This window comes from Balaenoptera musculus, chromosome 3, assembly GCF_009873245.2.
Source record: "Balaenoptera musculus isolate JJ_BM4_2016_0621 chromosome 3, mBalMus1.pri.v3, whole genome shotgun sequence".
NCBI lineage: Eukaryota > Metazoa > Chordata > Mammalia > Artiodactyla > Balaenopteridae > Balaenoptera > Balaenoptera musculus.
Window position 1 is genome coordinate 161,161,113 of NC_045787.1, and position 18,241 is coordinate 161,179,353.

The following is an 18,241-nucleotide window of genomic DNA, read 5'->3' on the forward strand; positions in this document are numbered from 1 at the left end:
TCACCACAGAGGCCACTTCATTGCAAAGATAACAATACTTGCAGAGAGAGTGAAACATGGCCTTCTGGCATATTCCACCAACAGGAGAAAGTGTTTCCCCTGTCCTCAGTTTGATGCAATGGTTCTGAGATCTCCCTTTTTCTAGACGCAATGGCCCCTTGAGAAGCCTTCTGCGATCACCTGAGTGACCAGGAGAGTTTGTATGTTTTATGGACGGTGTGCTTCAAGCACAATCAGGAGTCCACTGGAGAGCTGCTGCTTTCTATCCCTAAAAAAAAAAAAACCACCATCCCCGTTCAAAGAAGGGACCCAAGCATCAGCACAATTAATCAAACTCCTGGAAATCATTCTAGCACTAGAGGATGTCCTGGTCAACAGTCAGGTGCATCTGCACCCTTTTTTGCAAATTATTAGGCCATTGCCAATGGTCTAGCTGTCTGGTTCAACCACCACCAAGACCTTCTTATCCAAGGTCACCCCTTTAGGGATAAAGAACTCATAATATCTTGCCTCACAATTACCCAAATATAAGTCAGGGTCAGACACATCCATGCACATGATAAACCTCAAGCTTCAAAGGCTCATTTCAATACTCAAGCCAATAAATTGACCTGAGTTTCTGAGACACATGCCTACACCTCGGACCTGATGCTATAACCTTGGCCCAGGAGGCCCATAAAATATAAAAAACATTGAGAGGCCTCTGCCCTAAAGGTCTAGATAGAATGCCAGGACCCCCTCTGCCTTAGCTAACTTACAAATGTACCTTATTCCACATTTTTAAATTCCACTGGCAATAAAATTGATGGGTTTACTTCCAAGACTAAGGGTGGGGCCCCTACAGCTGATGGCAGATAGACTTTACAGGATCCTTCACCCCTCTGCAGGAGCTACTCATTACGCTCTGACCATGATAGATGCTTGTATAGGCATATTACTCATCTATGTCACCAGACATGCCACTTCTGAAGCCAAAAGGCAAGAACCCACGAAGATACTCCTTACTGCCTTCACTGTTCTGACCATTTTGTTGTGTTCAATTAATTTCTTAAAATATGCAACACTGGGCTCTTTTAAAAAGGCATACGGTGGAACTTTTACCTCCCTGACAACCTCAGGCTACAGCCCTCACAGAATGCCAAAAAGGCTTGCTTAGACAGACCATGTTAACATTGCAAAATTAATGCACAGTCTTCTAAATAGTTCTTCCTCCTTTTGGAGGCATTAGACTCAACCCCCGGCCTTTAGTACCCACTACTTTGTTGTGATCAGCCTTACTGGCACCTTATTAGTAGAAGCCTTCCTATACCAGACATTTATGCCAATATGGTCACTCCCACAGGCCTTTGGTTTATTTTAACGGTGCCTGACTGAAGAGGATATTTCTGCCTCTGACACCTACAGCAAATAGTAAACATAGCTGAAACTCTAGGAGAAATGTAAAAGCTTACAGTAAAGTCCTATTTAACTCAGTTCCTTTCATGCAGTATATCAGGTGCAGCTTGCAACAAAAAATTTAAAGGCCTACCAAAAGATGTAAAAAACAAGTTTGAAGAGACAGGGCAAGCAAAGAACGAGGTTCAGATTTAGCAAAGATGTTGGAATTATCAGAACGTGATTAACATGCTATAGGCTCTAATGGAAAGAGTGGACGTCATACAAGAACAGATGGGTGATGTAAACAGAGATGAAAACCCTAAGAATCACAAGGGAATGCAATAAATAGAAAACACTGTAACAGAAATTAAGAGTGCCTTTGAGGGGCTCATCAGTAGACTGGAAATGTCTGAGGAAAGAATCAGTGAGCTTAAGAAATGCCAATAGAATCTTCTAATCTGAAATGCAAAGAGAAAAAAAAATGATCAAAAAGAACAGACTCTGGAACAATTAACAAAAGGTGTAACATAAACATAATGGAAATACCTGAAGGAGAAGACAGAAAGGAACAGGAGAAATAACGGAAGATCTCAGTTAATTAACGAGATCTTCCCATAATTAATGATAGACACCAAAGGCACAGATTCAGGAAGCTCAAAGAATACCAAGCAGGATAAAAATTTTAAAGTGGGGACTTCCCTGGTGGTCCACTGGCTAAGACTCTGCACTCCCAATGCAGGGGGCCTGGGTTTGATCCCTGGTCAGGGAACTAGATCCCACGTGCATGCTGCAACTAAGAGTTCGCATGCCACAACTAAAGATCCCTCGTGCTGCAACTAAGACCTGGTGGAGCCAAAATAAATAAAGAAATAGTAAATAAATAAGAAAATAGTAAAAAATATGGTAGATATTAATCCAACTGTATCAATGATCATTTTAAGCATCAATGGTCTAAATACCACATGGGAAAGACACAAACTGTCATAGTAGATAATAAAATAAGACCTAATTATATGTTGTCTACAAGAAGCACACTTTGAATATAAACACAGAGATAGATAAAAGTAAAAGGATGGAGAAACATATATCATGCCAACACCAAACAAAAGAAAACTGGCATAGCTATATTAATTTCAGACAAAGCAGACTGCAAAGCAAGGAAAACTCACAGGGATGAGGAAGGGCAGTACATAATTATATAGGGGTCAAGTCTCCAAGAAGACATAGCAATCCTTCATGTGTATGTGTGTAACAACAGAGGGGCAAAATATACAAGGCAAAAACGGACAGAGGGACTTCCCTGGTGGTCCACTGGGTAAGACTCCGCACTCTCAATGCAGGGGGCCCAGGTTCGATCCCTGGTTAGGGAACTAAGATCCCACATGCCACAACTAAAAGCCCTCATGCCGCAACTAATAGCCCAAATGCTGCAACTAAGAAGTCCGTATGCCACAACCAAAAGATCCTGCATGCCGCAACCAAAAGATCCTGCATGCCTCAATGAAGATCCCACATGCCACAACTAAGACCTGGTGCAGCCAAAATAAATAAATCAATTAATTTTTTTAAAAACTGATAGAGCTGCAAGGAGAAATGAATCCACTACTATAGCGGTAGACTTCAACACCCCCTTATCATGAGTTATAAATTCTGGCAAGCAGAAAATCAGGAAGGACAAAGTTGAACTGAACAGCACGATGAAACAACTGGACTTAATTGTAATCTATGGAATACTTCAGGCAACAACAGCAGAATACACATTCTTCTCAAGTTCACATGGAACATTCATCAAGACAGACCACATTCTGGGACATAAAATGTACCTTAATAGATTGGAGAAAAAAAAGAGAAATCATACAAAATATGCTCAGACCACACTGGCATTAATCTAGAAATCAATCACAGAAAGATAGTTGGAAAACCCCCATATACTTGGAGATTAAACAACACACTTCTAAATAACACATGAATCAAAGAAGTCTTGAGAACAATTAAACATTATTTTGAATTAAATAAAAATGAAAATACAACTTTTCAAATTTTGTGGGATGCAGCAAATTCAGTCCTAGAGGGAAATTTATACCACTGAATGCATACAGTAGAGAAGATCTATAATCAATAATGTAAGCATCTAAATTATTAGAGAAATGCAAATCAAATCTACAATGAGGTACCACCTCACACCGGTCAGAATGGCCATCATTAAAAAGTCTACAAATAACAAATGCTGGAGAGGGTGTAGAGAAAAGGGAACCCTCTTACACTGTTGGTGGGAATGTAAAGTGGTGCAGCCACTATGGAAAACAGTATGGAGGTTCCTCAAAAAACTAAAAATAGGGACTTTCCTGGCAGTCCAGTGGTTGGGACTCCACGCTTCCACTGTGAGGGGCGAGGGTTCGATCCCTGGTTGCGGTACTAGGATCATGCATGCCACGCAGCACTGCCAAAAAACAAAAACCCAAAACTAAAAATAGAGTTGCCATATGACCCAGCAATCCTAATCCTGGGCATATAACCAGATAAAACTCTAATTCAAAAAGATACATGCACCCCTATGTTCATAGCAGCACTATTCACAATAGCCAAGACATGGAAACAACCTAAATGTCCATCGATAGATGAATGGATAAAGAAGATGTGGTACATATACACAATGGAATACTACTCAGGCATAGAAAAGGAATGAAATAATGCCATCTGCAGCTACATGGATGTAACTAGGGATGATCATACTAAGTGAAGTAAGTCAGAAAGAGAAAGACAAATACCATATGATATCACTTATATGTGGAATCTAAAATATGACACGAACTTATCTATGAAACAGAAACAAACTCACAGACATAGAGAACAGACCTGTGGTTGCCAAGGGGGAAGGGGGAGTAGAGGAGGGATGGATTGGGAGTTTGGGATTAGCAGATGCAAACTACTATCTATAGAATGGATAAACAACAAGGTCCTACTGTATAGCACAGGGAACTGTATTCAATATCCTGTGATAAACCATAATGGAAAAGCATATGAAAAGGAATGTATATATATGTATAACTAACTGCTGTACAGCAGAAATTAACACATTGTACATCAACTATACCTGAATAAAATAAATTTTAAAAACATAATGTTGGATTTCCCTGGTGGCGCTGTGGTTAAGAATCCGCCTGCCGGTGCAGGGGACACGGGTTCGAGCCCTGGTCCAGGAAGATCCCACATGCCGTGAAGCAACTAAGCCCGTGCGCAACTACTGAGCCAGCGTTCTAGAGCCCGTGAGCCACAACTACTGAGCCCATGCACCTAGAGCCCGTGCTCCACAATGAGAGAAGCCACCACAGTGAGAAGCCTGCACACCGCAACAAAGAGTAGCCCCCACTCACCGCAACTAGAGAAAGCCTGCGCTCAGCAACAAAGACCCAACGCAGCCAAAAATAAATAAATGAATAAATAAATTTATTTAAAAAAAATAATGTAAGTGTCTACCTAAGGAAACTACAAAAAGAAAAATGAATTAAATCTAAGTAAACGCAGGAAAAATAATAAAAATTAGAAAATGTAATTGTGGGAAATCAACAGAGATCATTTAAAACAGAAGCAACTTGCCAATTTATACATCTATTACAATATATCCTAACTTAATTTCAAATTTTTACATCTGTTTTAAGTAGAATAGTCTTTTGATTCATCCTCTTAGTTAACCTGTGTAAGACTTTCCATTACATGTCAAGAATTAGAACACTGAGTAAGGGGAAATATAGAGATAATGACAACATTTGAATAAAGTGCTTTCTTTCTCAAATATTTATTAACACTTCTATTTTTTATAGCAAGTGAATGCCAACAATATTATTTCTCAATTTTTCAAATTTATTCACATTATTCATTTTTGAGTTCATTATAGAAGGAATGTACAGTTCTTTTTGGATCCCAATATAATTTGTGAAGAATCCTATGTGATATGATCCAAATTTCAATTAGAGACAAAATTAAAATTACCTAAGAGGTTTATAACTTCTTTGAAAATGGAGACAATCCAAAGGATCAATATATTCTCTGGTTTACTCATCAGGAGCAGGAACATTAATTTAAATGACGGTCATATCATTTGTTAGTCTTCCTTTAATAAGATATATTGCATTATTTTTTTTAATATATTTATTTATTTATGGCTGTGTTGGGTCTTCATTGCAGTGCATGGGCTTCTCATTGTGGTGGCTTCTCTTGTTGTGGAGCATGGCCTCTAGGTGCGCGGGCTTCAGTAGTTGTGGTTTGTGGAGTGCAGGCTCAGTACCTGTGGCGCACAGGCTTAGTTGCTCCATGGCATGTGGGATCTTCCTGGACCAGGGCTCGAACCTGTGTCCCCTGCACTGGCAGGTGGATTCTTAATCACTGCACCACCAGGGAAGTCCCTATTGCATTATTATCTTAAGGAATCTTAATTATAAATAATAAAGGATGTGTATAAATACCACAATCATTTTCTTAGCATTATTAGACACAAACACTACCATGAATTTTAAATCCCAAACCATAATATGAATACTTAGATATTTTGTATATGTGTATCCATATGTGTATCTATTAGTTAACCTGTGTAAAAATATATATACCCATATATATACGTATTAGTATACTATATAGTATGTACATTATATAGATTATATGTATATATATTATATATATTATATATAATATATAAATACACATATTAATATATTATTAATATGTATATTATTTATACATATTATTAATACACATTATAATATTATATTAATACACATATACTCATTAGTTTGGATATGTAGATATCTATATATACTTAGTATATCCATATATAGTATTGAATATATATATATATCCATATATAGTATGGATAAATAATATAATATAACTTTACAATTGACATCTATCACATCAACTGCCTCATCCGTATGAACCTCTTCCATTCTTAAACCTACTCCATCCCTGGTTCCTTTGCTTGATTTTCACATATATTCCTCAAGGTTCACTAAGAAAATCATCACCTGGCAAGCCTTTGTGACCATCTCTCTCTGATTAAGGAATTCCTTTTAGATACTCTAATATCTCCCTATGCTTAAGTATATCTGAGGACTGGCGGCTATGATATACATCAGTGATTTTCCGTCTCACCGCTTAGAGAAACACATTTCAAATATCGTAGAACTGACAACCCTGCTTTGTATCACTATTTGCCCTTCTTGTAGAGCAGTGCTTCTCAAAGTTTAATGTTTACACTGAACACTAGTGCCTTATTAAAATGCAGATTCTGATTTAGTGGGTCTGGAATATGGTTTGAAATTCTGTATTTATAACAAGTTTCCAAGTGATGGTAATGCTGATGATCCATGGACCACTCTTTGAGAAGCAAGGCTTTGAAGCTGTGATAACAGTGACTGGGACATTCACACCTATGGCCCCAGCATGTGTGCAGTATCTCCAACATGGTAGCACCTCCATCATGTTCGTTGGATGAATGGATAAATGAAATAGTAACAATGTAACTAAAATAAATATTTTTGATTCAATGAACCATATTAAATACTTCATACTCTGTGTTCTAATTTATTCTCACAACAGTCACATAAGGTCGGTTTCACTGTTTATAAATATTCAAGTGGTTTAGAGAGGTAAATTAAATATTTCGTGGTATGTACAAAGAGCTAGGAAATGTCAGATTTCTTATTCTGACTTCACCATCAACCTTAGTTTATTTTGTAATGTACAATATGTTACTACTGTACCTGCCTATTCTTCCTTCTTATAACCACCAAACAACATTTTCAGATAAATTTTTCAAAGAATATGTGTGTGTTCTGTGTATTTATATGTCGCTTTACCTTTCTACATGCCTCCGTTTCATCGTTTACATAATTTTAATAATAATAATTCCATTTCATTGTGGTGGTGTAGGGATTCAGGTAGAAGGTCCATGTAAAGCAATTGGTAAAATGCCCAGAATGACATGCATTTAATAACTGTGTGACCTAATCACAGAGAGATGGGTCTGGATCCACAGGCGAATAGTCTCTGTTAAGGGGAGAAAATACAGTATAATTGAGATTTGGTTCTGTTTTTCTTTCATGGAAAATAGTAACTGGCATAAGATATAATGAAATATGACTGTGTTCAATTTACTGTGCAGTTTTTCTTAGAGTAGGTGTGTACAACCAAAGAATGGTGATTCATCTATGGAAAACGGTGCTCTCCACCTGCTAAAGAACTCAAAACATGTTGGCAGATATAAGAGAAACATGATGGCGTCTTTATATATATACTTTATATATATATATATAAAGTGGTTAAAAATATCATGAAACCCAAAGTAATAATATAAAATTCATATACCAAAAAATTAGAAAACAATGTAACTGAGGGAAATCAACAGGCATAATTAATAAAACCAAAAGCTGGTTCTTTGAGGTTAATAATATTGATAAATATCTAGTCAAGCTAACTGAGAAAAAAGAGGGAAGACAGAAATTACTAATCTTAGAAATGGAAGGGGGGGCGGTTAATGAAAATGAAAAAGTATTTTAAAAAACCAACATCCATTTATAAGAGCAAGCTAGGATAGAGGGGACTTTCTCTTCTTGAGGAGAAACATCCATAAGAAACTTGCAGCTAACATCATAGTTGATGAGAGACTAGAAGCTTTCTCCTGGTAAGATCAGAAAGAAGGCAGGGATGTGCCCCTCTTCCGAATATCTTTATGTTCTGAATGAATGTGAAACGAATGTCCTCAGAGGAGAACGTCATTAATGTAACGTCACACCTCTGCTCCTGGAGCAGGTGTCTGCAGTTCAAGTCTTGCCTGCAGAGGCTGTGTGCCATCGCAGTGGCGCTGAGGTTCCCTGAGGGTAACCAGATAAAGGTGTATCTAAGAGTCATTGAAATAGGCACTGAACAGATCACTGAGTCAAATCTGTGATAACAGGATATTTACCCGTTGCTGAGTGGATGGAGTCAGTAATTTCCATAATGCTGGGGACTGGGAATAGGGGCTTATTTGGTGAGACCAGAGCCTCAAGTTTGCAGCAATCCACTGTGAGGTGTCAAAATGCCAAATCTGGCTGTTCAAAGGAGAAGCACTGGGGATAATAATAATTACTCCTTCACTAAGTAGATTTTGTACAATGGTTTCATACTGTAAATAATTATAATTTCCTGTATATTATGATGTTTTGACATCAGTCTTTCTAGCTGAGGAGAGACTGACCCTTGGGGTCAGCCACTTCTTGAGATAGCAAAGGGTCCACCTAGAAGTGTGCCTTTGATATGCAAGCCAACCAATCCAGAGCCAGACTTGGCTTTAACCCATCTTTATAAATACCCTACCTGGCCTTAACCCATCTTTATAAATACCCTACCTGGCCTTAACCCATCTTTATAAATACCCTACCTGGCCTTAACCCATCTTTATAAATACCCTACCTGGCCTTAACCCATCTTTATAAATACCCTACCTGGCCTTAACCCATCTTTATAAATACCCTACCTGGCCTTAACCCATCTTTATAAATACCCTACCTGGCCTTAACCCATCTTTATGAATTTTCAATCTTGCCCCCATTCCATAAGGCTGGAGGCCAGATCCAGGGCTCACACTCTCCTGGGACCCATCAACCATAAATTATCCAAGGGTCAGACAGTTACTCCTCTGGTATGGGAACCATTTGAGCCTAGACTTCACAAACAAACACAAAAAAACCCTGTCAGGTGCAGCTGCACACCATTCTATGGACTATTAGTCTTATTACTACTGGTCTGGGTGCTTTTTCACTGGTTTACAATCTGAAGGTCCAGAGCCTACGAGTAAGCCATTGTTTCAACTAAACATGGCAAATGTCAAGATCCATATCAGCTGGTGGGGATCCAATTGGAAGGGATACTCCAGTCCCATATCCCAGACAACATCACCATAGTCCAGGAGTTGTGAAAGGAAAATAAAAATGGAGTCAGTATTGCTCTCTAAAATGGAAGCGGGAGGCCATTAAGGCACTGTGACTTATGCACATCTCAGTCTGGATGGAATCTGACCTTTTGACCACTTACTGTCCTAATGAAGTCACCAGAACATCTGCCAGAAACTCAAGATATTTATCAGACCCCTACCCTAAAATAACTAGTGATTCCTGTTGATTAATATATCAACAGGACAAGTATATCCTGACTCAGAAATTTCAAGTCAGAGTCAATCACAGTTCTCACCAGGAACTTTTAACAACCTCATGGCTTTTTGTGTTTGCAAGTCCCTGACTTTTTCTATTCTCCAGAACATTCTTCTGGAGTTACCCAAATCTGTGCTTCCTGAACTGCAATTCTTTTTTGTTTGTTTGTTTTTGTTTTTGTTTTCAGCTGCGTTGGGTCTTTGTTGCTGCACGTGGGCTTTCTCTAGATGTGGCAAGCAGGGGCTACTCTTTGTTGCGGTGTACGGGCTTCTCACTGCGGTGGCTTCTCTTGTTGCGGAGCACAGGCTCTAGGCGCATGGGCTTCAGTAGTTGTGGCTCGTGGGTTCTAGAGCGCAGGCTCAGTAGTTGTGGTGCACGGGCTGAGTTGCTCCGCAGCATGTGGGATCTTCCCAGACCAGGGATCGAACCCGTGTCCCCTGCATTGGCAGGCGGATTCTTAACCACTGTGCCACCAGGGAAGTCCCTGAACTGCAATTCTTAAGACACCAAATAAACTCTTTTCTTATTTGCAGCCTCCTGCATTATTCTTTTTGGTTGACAGAGGTCACCACTGGAGAGGACACTGCCTCAAATGACATTGCCCCTGTCCAAGACTTACCTTTGGAAATGACTTCACCCCCTGCACTGGAGACAACTTCATCCCGACAGTAAAACCTCTGCGTCAGTGACCCTATATGCTGCCTCTCCTAAAGCACAGATTGGATGCAGAACATTTATTGCTTTTTTTTTTTCCTTTAAGAATGGTGTTGGGCTTCCCTGGTGGCGCAGTGGTTGAGAATCTGCCTGCTAATGCAGGGGACACGGGTTCGAGCCCTGGTCTGGGAAGATCCCACATGCCGCGGAGCAACTAGGCCCGTGAGCCACACCTACTGAGCCTGTGCGTCTGGAGCCTGTGCTCCGCAACAAGAGAGGCCGCGATAGTGAGAGGCCCGCGCACCGCGATGAAGAGTGGCCCCCGCTTGCCGCAACTAGAGAAAGCCCTCGCACAGAAACGAAGACCCAACACAGCCAAAATAAAAAATAAATAAATAAACAAATGTGGGGTTAAAAGAAAAGAAAAAAGAAAAAAAACTCAAAGCCAAAAAAAAAAAACTATATTAAAAACAGAAACAAAAGAATTGTGTTGTTTCTGAGCTCACTGTCTGCTTAGCCCATGATCCTGGTATATTCCTTGCTCTCTGCTAAAATGTGCACCCCTTACACGCCCAGGCCTAAAGGGAAATCTGGCAAAGGTTATACTATCTGCACCATCCTGAAAATTAATGGAAACCACTGCTTTCCCCAGGAGGCACCTACCTCTTATCAGTCAACCCCTGGACCCCCTGGTAAGAGAACCACTCACTGCTCAGTGCTTTCCTCTACTCCTCTCATCCAGCTTTCCACCATGATCTCCACAACCGCTCCTTTCCTATAATTACATACAAATACCACTAATCTTTACAGAAGTTACACGTACTAACTTATTTCATACCCTCTAATGGAAGAAAGTTTCACATACTGAGGTATAGGGAAGTCATTCTGGCGTATACATGATTTAACTTGAACTTTTTGCTAACTAAAATACTCTTATGGCCTGTCAAACATACACTGTACATCTGCTTTAGCTATTAAAGAAACTATTAAAGAATGAAGGATGAAGCATTCTGTGCTTTGCATATATGGCCTCCTAGATAGTTAAGATACATATCTAAGGAAGAGTTTCAATGACCCCAGATTCTTGCATCTCCCAACAGATGGAAAAACACTAAAACCATTAACTTGAGATATCTGTTCCTTGTGATGAGCAGTAATCTTTCACCAAGATGTATGCTTGTCTACATGTATTTCCCAGCCAAAACAATTCACATATATCCTGGCTCCTCCACTACCTCTTTGGGGCAGTCCCCGCAGAGCTACTGAGAGCTGCTTCCCGGGCTATAGTCCTCAGTTTGGCTTGAATAAAACTCTTTTCTTTTTTTATTTTTTTAAATGGATGTTTACTTTTTTAATAAATTTATTTATTTTATTTATTTATTTTTGGCTGCATTGGGTCTTTGTTGCCATGCATGGCCTTTCTCTAGTTGCAGCGAGCGGGGGCCACTCTTCATTGTGGTGCACAGCTTCTCATTGTGGTGGCTTCTCTTGTGGAGCATGGGCTCTAGGCACATGGGCTTCAGTAGTTGTAGCACATGGGCTCAGTAGTTGTGGCTCACGGGCTCTGGAGCGCAGGCTCAGTAGTTGTGGTGCACAGGCTTAGTTGCTCCACGGCATGTGGGATCTTCCCAGGCCAGGGATCAAACCCGTGTCCCCTGCATTGGCAGGCGTATTCTTAACCACTGCGCCACCAGGGAAGCCCCTTTTCTATTCTTATTATAGATTATTTATTATTTCCATCGACACCTCCAACAACATAACTTGACCTGAGCATATTCCTAACACAGTTCACAACTCCACCAAGATATATTAGAGCCCCCCCCCAACAATTTCAGATTGATTTCAGCTAATGCCATACAATGGGAACCTTAATTATGGGCCAGCCTGAGGTCACTCCTTGTACTTCTGTTGTATTCCTCCTTTACTCTCATAATAAATTATTTTCTATGCTGTTTAGGGCAATTTATGCCCTACTCTCTTAAAATCTTTACCAATCTATCATCACCCCAAACTTTCCTTAATATGTCAAAACATCAGAGGACCAACTGTATTGTAAATATCTAAAATTTTCTGCTTATTATGATGTTTTGACATCTTACAAAACCTTTCTGTCTGGGGAGAAACTGTCCCTTCCAAAGCTAGGCAATTTAAGAGGCAGCAAAGGGCCCAGCTGGGAGCATGCCTTTGATATGCAAACTAACGAATTCAGAGCCAGACCTCCTCTGCCTGGCCTGTACCCACCCCCTCACCCCGTCCCCAGCAATATTCCCCTGCCTGAATCATCCCAGGGCCAGGTGCCAGGCAACTAGGTACCACCCCTGTAGTCCAAAGCCCACCAAAATTATTCAAACTAGCCAATCCTAAACTGTTCACTCTGCCCTGCTTTGCTTTTGCTGGAGAAACCCCCAAGAAAGGCTGTAGCCTAAACACTATCCACTCCCACCCTCCAGACTTCTGCCTCCTGACTGCCCTGGTATCTTTCCCACATGGCCCTGCACGGGATGGTGTGGCACGCCATGCCTCCTGTCTCTAGGATGGGTGTAGTGTAAGTGCCCAACAATAAGGCACATTTTTGACTGTAACATAAGCGCCTGATTTTAAGCTTCTGACTGCTGAGGCATCCATTCAAAGACATCCATCTTGCCAACTACACAACTAGACAGAGCCAGACTGCACCAACCATGAATTCCCTGTCTAGAAAGCCCTGGGTGACCCAGGCAACTGACCACTTGAGTCACCCAGCTTTTCCCACCCTGGGTTTTTCTGGGTTTTTTTTTCAATATCCTCAAGGTTTGTATGTATGTATGTATGTATGTATGTATGTATGTATTTATTTTGGGCTGCAATGGGTCTTTGTTGCTGCACGCGGGCTTTCTCTAGTTGTGGCGAGTGGGGGCTACTCTTCGTTGCAGTGCGCGGGCCTCTCATTGCGGTGGCTTCTCTTGTTGTGGAGCGTGGGTTCTAGGCGTGCAGGCTTCAGTAGTTGTGGCACACTGGCTTCAGTAGTTGTGGCTTGCTGGCTCTAGAGCGCAGGCTCAGTAGTTGTGGCGCACGGGCTTGCTCACGGAGTAGTTGCTCCGTGGCATGGGGGATCTTCCCGGACCAGGGCTCGAACCCGTGTCCCCTGCATTGGCAGGCAGATTCTTAACCACTGTGCTGCCAGGGAAGTCCCCCCACCCTGGGCTTTAATTCTCGCTCTTATGTTTTAAATTCTCCAATAATGGGTGAACCCGAGAAACCCTAGCTACCTTGCCCTTGGACCCCAGTAAAGGCTGAGTCTCCTGGTGTGCTCCCCACTACCACCCACAAGCCTTGGGCCCAGAACTTTTTAGTAATTAATCTTGTTTTTTCCAATAACCCTGATGGTTGTTGCTGAGATTCATCTTACCATCATGATAGAACCACAAAGGCCTGTCCAGCAACCACACTGACTCAGATGGGGAATTGTCTGTCAGGGCTCGCCACAAGCAGTACAAGCCTAGGTGAGTATCTCAGGCATTCCTGGCTGATCAAATTTTAGCATCACTGCCGTAGGCTGAGACCAACATGAAACAGTGTGAGTATAATAAAATGCTTTTTTTTTTTTCCTGAGCCTCTCCTCTGTCTCCACCTGTGGCTGCACTTTGACTGACCATCTCAAAGAACATAAATCATTCAAGGCCCTGTCAACTGAAAGAAAAATGCATAATGTAAAAGTTGTCAGTTAACTTTTATTCGGGGACCTTACTGAAGACTATAGCCCAGGAGACAGCCTCTCAGAGAGCTCTGAGGAACTGCTCTGAAGAGTAAGGGCGGAGCCAGGGTATATATGAATTTTTTTTGCTGGAAAAAACATGTAGTCAAACATCAAAAAATTACTGCTGGGAATTCCCTGGTGGTCTAGTGGTTAGGACTCTACGCTTCCACTGCAGGGGCATGGCTTCAATCCCTGGCCGGGGAACTAAGATCCCGCAAGATGCGCCGTATGGCCAAAAAAAAAAAAAAAATCACAAAGAACAGACATCTCAAGTTACTGATTTTAGTGCTTTTCTATGTATGGGAAGATGTAAGAATCTGGGGTCACTGAAATTTTCCTTAGATATGCATCCTAACCATCCCAGGGTCAATATATCCAAAGCACAGAATGCTTCCTGTTTTTCTCCATCCTGAATTCCCCTTAGGATGCACTGTTGGTGGGTGAATCAAGCTAATGGCTTGATCCTTGCAGAACTGGAATCACGGGAAACATTTTTTCTTTACAATGCCCCTTGGGCATAAATCTTATCAAGGTTTTGAGAGGCATTTCATGACCAATTTGACCCCTGGTGCTAGGAAGGCTCATTGCTAGGTCAGGTGAGGATCTCGGTGATAGGCTATTCATGTGCTGTATCTGGATTAGACCCTGTTAATCACCCAAAATTCTCTGGATCATCCGTCTTACAAGTCTATTATCAACGAGGAAATGTTTTCCCTTGTTGCTTCTTCCCATATCTAGAGTTGCACTATTACAATCATTTTTATTTATTTATTTATTTTTGGCTGCACTGGGTCTTCGTTGCTGTGCACGGGCTTTCTCTAGTTGCGGCGAGCGGGGGCTACTCTTCATTGCAGTGCATGGTTTCTCACTGCGGTGGCTTCTCGTTGCAGAGCACGGGCTCTAGGCGCGTGGGCTTCACTAGTTGTGGCTCACGGGCTCTAGAGCACAGGCTCAGTAGTTGTGGCACAAGGGCTTAGTTGCTCCGTGGCACGTGGGATCTTCCCAGACCAGGGCTCGAACCCGTGTCCCTTGCATTGGCAGGAGGATTCTTAACCACTGTGCCACCAGGGAAGCCCATACAATTAATTTTATATAGAGCTCTAAATGTGATCAATTGCCTCAAGATGTTTAGCCATCATTAATTTTGTCAGAGGCCTGGTTACACATTGGGTAATGCAAGAGACAACCATCCTATAAAACAGACAGGATGTAAGTAATATAGCTAGTAACATTAATAAGGTCATAGTACAACAAAAAGAGATACAAAGCATAAACAGCTTGAAAACAACAAAGAGAGAACAAATTAAAACAATGATTAGTATAGTATAACTAGTTGTAATCTGAATCACAAGAATTCATCAAGTCCAGAGGGGAGCCAGCTGGAGAAGCCAAATTCTGGAGGGATCAGGTAAAGAGAAAAAGATAAATGTTTCATCTTCTTTTACAAAGATATACTTTATCAACTTGCTGCAGGTCACAGTTAGCATAAGAGGAAAGGTTTTCCAGCTTAGTAGTATGATCTACAAGTCATCAGAAACCTATATTTGTCAAAAAGTCCTTTTATGAATCTTCCTGAAGATCTTCATTTTATAAAAGCATCAGAGTAAAACGATAATTGTGACAAAAGACTTAAAATGGCTGTCTTAGGTCAGTCTCCCAAGGCAATAGAAATAAAAGCAAAAATAAACAAATGGGACCTCATCAAACTCACAAGCTTTTGTACAGAAAAAGAAACCATAAACAAAATGAAAAGACAATCTATGGACTGGGAGAAAATATTTGCAAATGATATGACCAACAAGGGCTTAATTTCCAAAATACACAAACAACTCATACAACTCACTAACAAAAAACAAATAACCCAATCAAAAAATGGACAGAAAACCTGAATAGACATTTCTCCAAAGAAGACATACAGATGGCCAATAGGCACACAAAAAGATGCTCAACATCACTAATTATTAGAGAAATGCAAATCAAAACTACAATGGGGGGGCCTCCCTGGTGGTGCAGTGGTTAAGAATCTGCCTGCCAATGCAGGGGACATGGGTTCGAGCCCCGGTCCGGGAAGATCCACATGCCACGGAGCAACTAAGCCTGTGCACCACAACTTCTGAGCCTGCGCACCACAACTACTGAGCCCGCACTCTAGAACTCATGAGCCACAACTACTGAGCCCTTGTGCCACAACTACTGAAGCCCATGTGCCTAGAGCCCGTGCTCTGCAACAAGAGAATCCACTGCAAAGAGAAACCCATGCACCGCAATGAAGAGTAGCCCCCGCTCGCTGCAACTAAAGAAAGCCTGCGCAGCAATGAAGACCCAACGCAGCCATAAATAAATAAATAAAAATAAAGTTCCCTTTAACATATAATTAATTAATTAATTTTTTTTTTTTTTTTAATCCTACAATGGGGATGGACTTCCCTGGTGGTGCAGTGGCTAAGACTCTGCGCTCCCAATGCAGGGGGCCCGGGTTCGATCCCTCGTCAGGGAACTAGATCCCACACACATGCCGCAAATAAGAGTTCGCATGCCACAACTAAGGAGTCCACGAGCCACAACTAAGGAGCACACCTGCCACAACTAAGACCTGGCGCAACCAAATAAATAAATAAACATTAAAAAAAACTACAATGTATCACCTCACACTAGTCAGAATGGCCATCATTAAAAAGTCTATAAATAACATACTGGAGAGGGTGTGGAGAAAAGGAAACCCTCCTACACTGTTGGTGGGAATGTAAATTGGTGCAGCCACTATGGAAAACAGAATGGAGGTTCCTCAAAAAAGTAAAAATAGAGTTGCCATATGATCCTGCAATCCACTCCTGGGCATATACCCAGAGAAAACTATAATTCGAAAAGATACATGCATCCCACCCCTTTTCATTGCAGCACTATTTACAATAGCCAAGACATGGAAACAACCTAAATGTCCATCAACAGATGAATAAAGAAGATGTGGTACATATATATATTGGAATACTACTCAGTCATAAAAAAGAATGAAATAATGCTATTTGCAGCAACATGGATGGACCTAGAGATTATCACACTAAGTGAAGAAAGTCAGAAAGAAAAATACCATATGATATCACTTATATGTGGAATCTAAAATATGACAAAAATGGGACTTCCCTGGTGGTCCAGTGGTTAAAACTCCACGCTTCCACTGTGGGTTCGATCCCTGGTCAGGGAAGTTCCACACATCTCACAGTGTGGCCAAAAAATAAATAAATTTTTAAGATAAAATAAAGTAAAACAAAATATGACGAACTTATCTACAAAACAGAAACTGACTCACAGACATAGAGAACAGACTTGTGGTTACCAAGGGGAAGGGGGAGGGGGGAGTGGGGAAGGGATGGATTGGGAGTTTGGGATTAGCAGATGCAAACTATTATATATAGGATGGATAAACAACAAGGTCCTACTGTATAGCACAGGGAACTATATTCAATATGCTGTGATAAACCATAATGGAAAAGAATATGAAAAAGAATGTATATATGTATAACTGAATCACTTTGTTGTACAGTAGAAATTAATACATTATAAGTCAACTATACGTCAATAAAATAAAAGAATTTTTAAAGACTTAAAATGGCATAAAGATCTGATTACAACGCAATTGACAAAGAAATTTGGTTATTTCTGTGACATACAACATTTTAAGGTAATAACTAGAATTATGACTGATAATATTATACCAAGACATATCAGATTTTTAGAATTTCCATATAATTTCTAGAATATCTATATTAATGACATTTACCCATACAATATAACCTAAGAAGGTTTATCACCACTTACTTGACAATGTTTCTCAGTAATTTAACATACCAAATAAACCTAATTAGTTTAATATCTCTCTATGGGATGTTTCAGGGGCCCTCAAAAGCACCCCAAGTTAGCTAGAGGTCAAAAGAACTTCACTTAGAATTCGACATGGGGAATTTTATCAAGGATATCAAAAGGTTTTAAAACACTTAGTCAAATAGGCTCACAGGTCACTGTGAAACAATACTTATTCACTCAACCAAAGTGACAATAAACGATTTTAACGGCAAATACAGAAAGTTACAACAGATTACTTAAAAGCTAAAGAAACTTTACAATTTGTTATCAAAAGCAGATCAATATTCCAAGAAAACTGTGTTCTCTTAACACGGAAAGAAAAACAAATTCTAGTTTTGCTGAATCACTTTGCTGTACACCTGAAACTAACACAACATTGTATCAATAAATCAACTATACTTCAATTTTTTAAAAATTCTAGTTTTGGGGC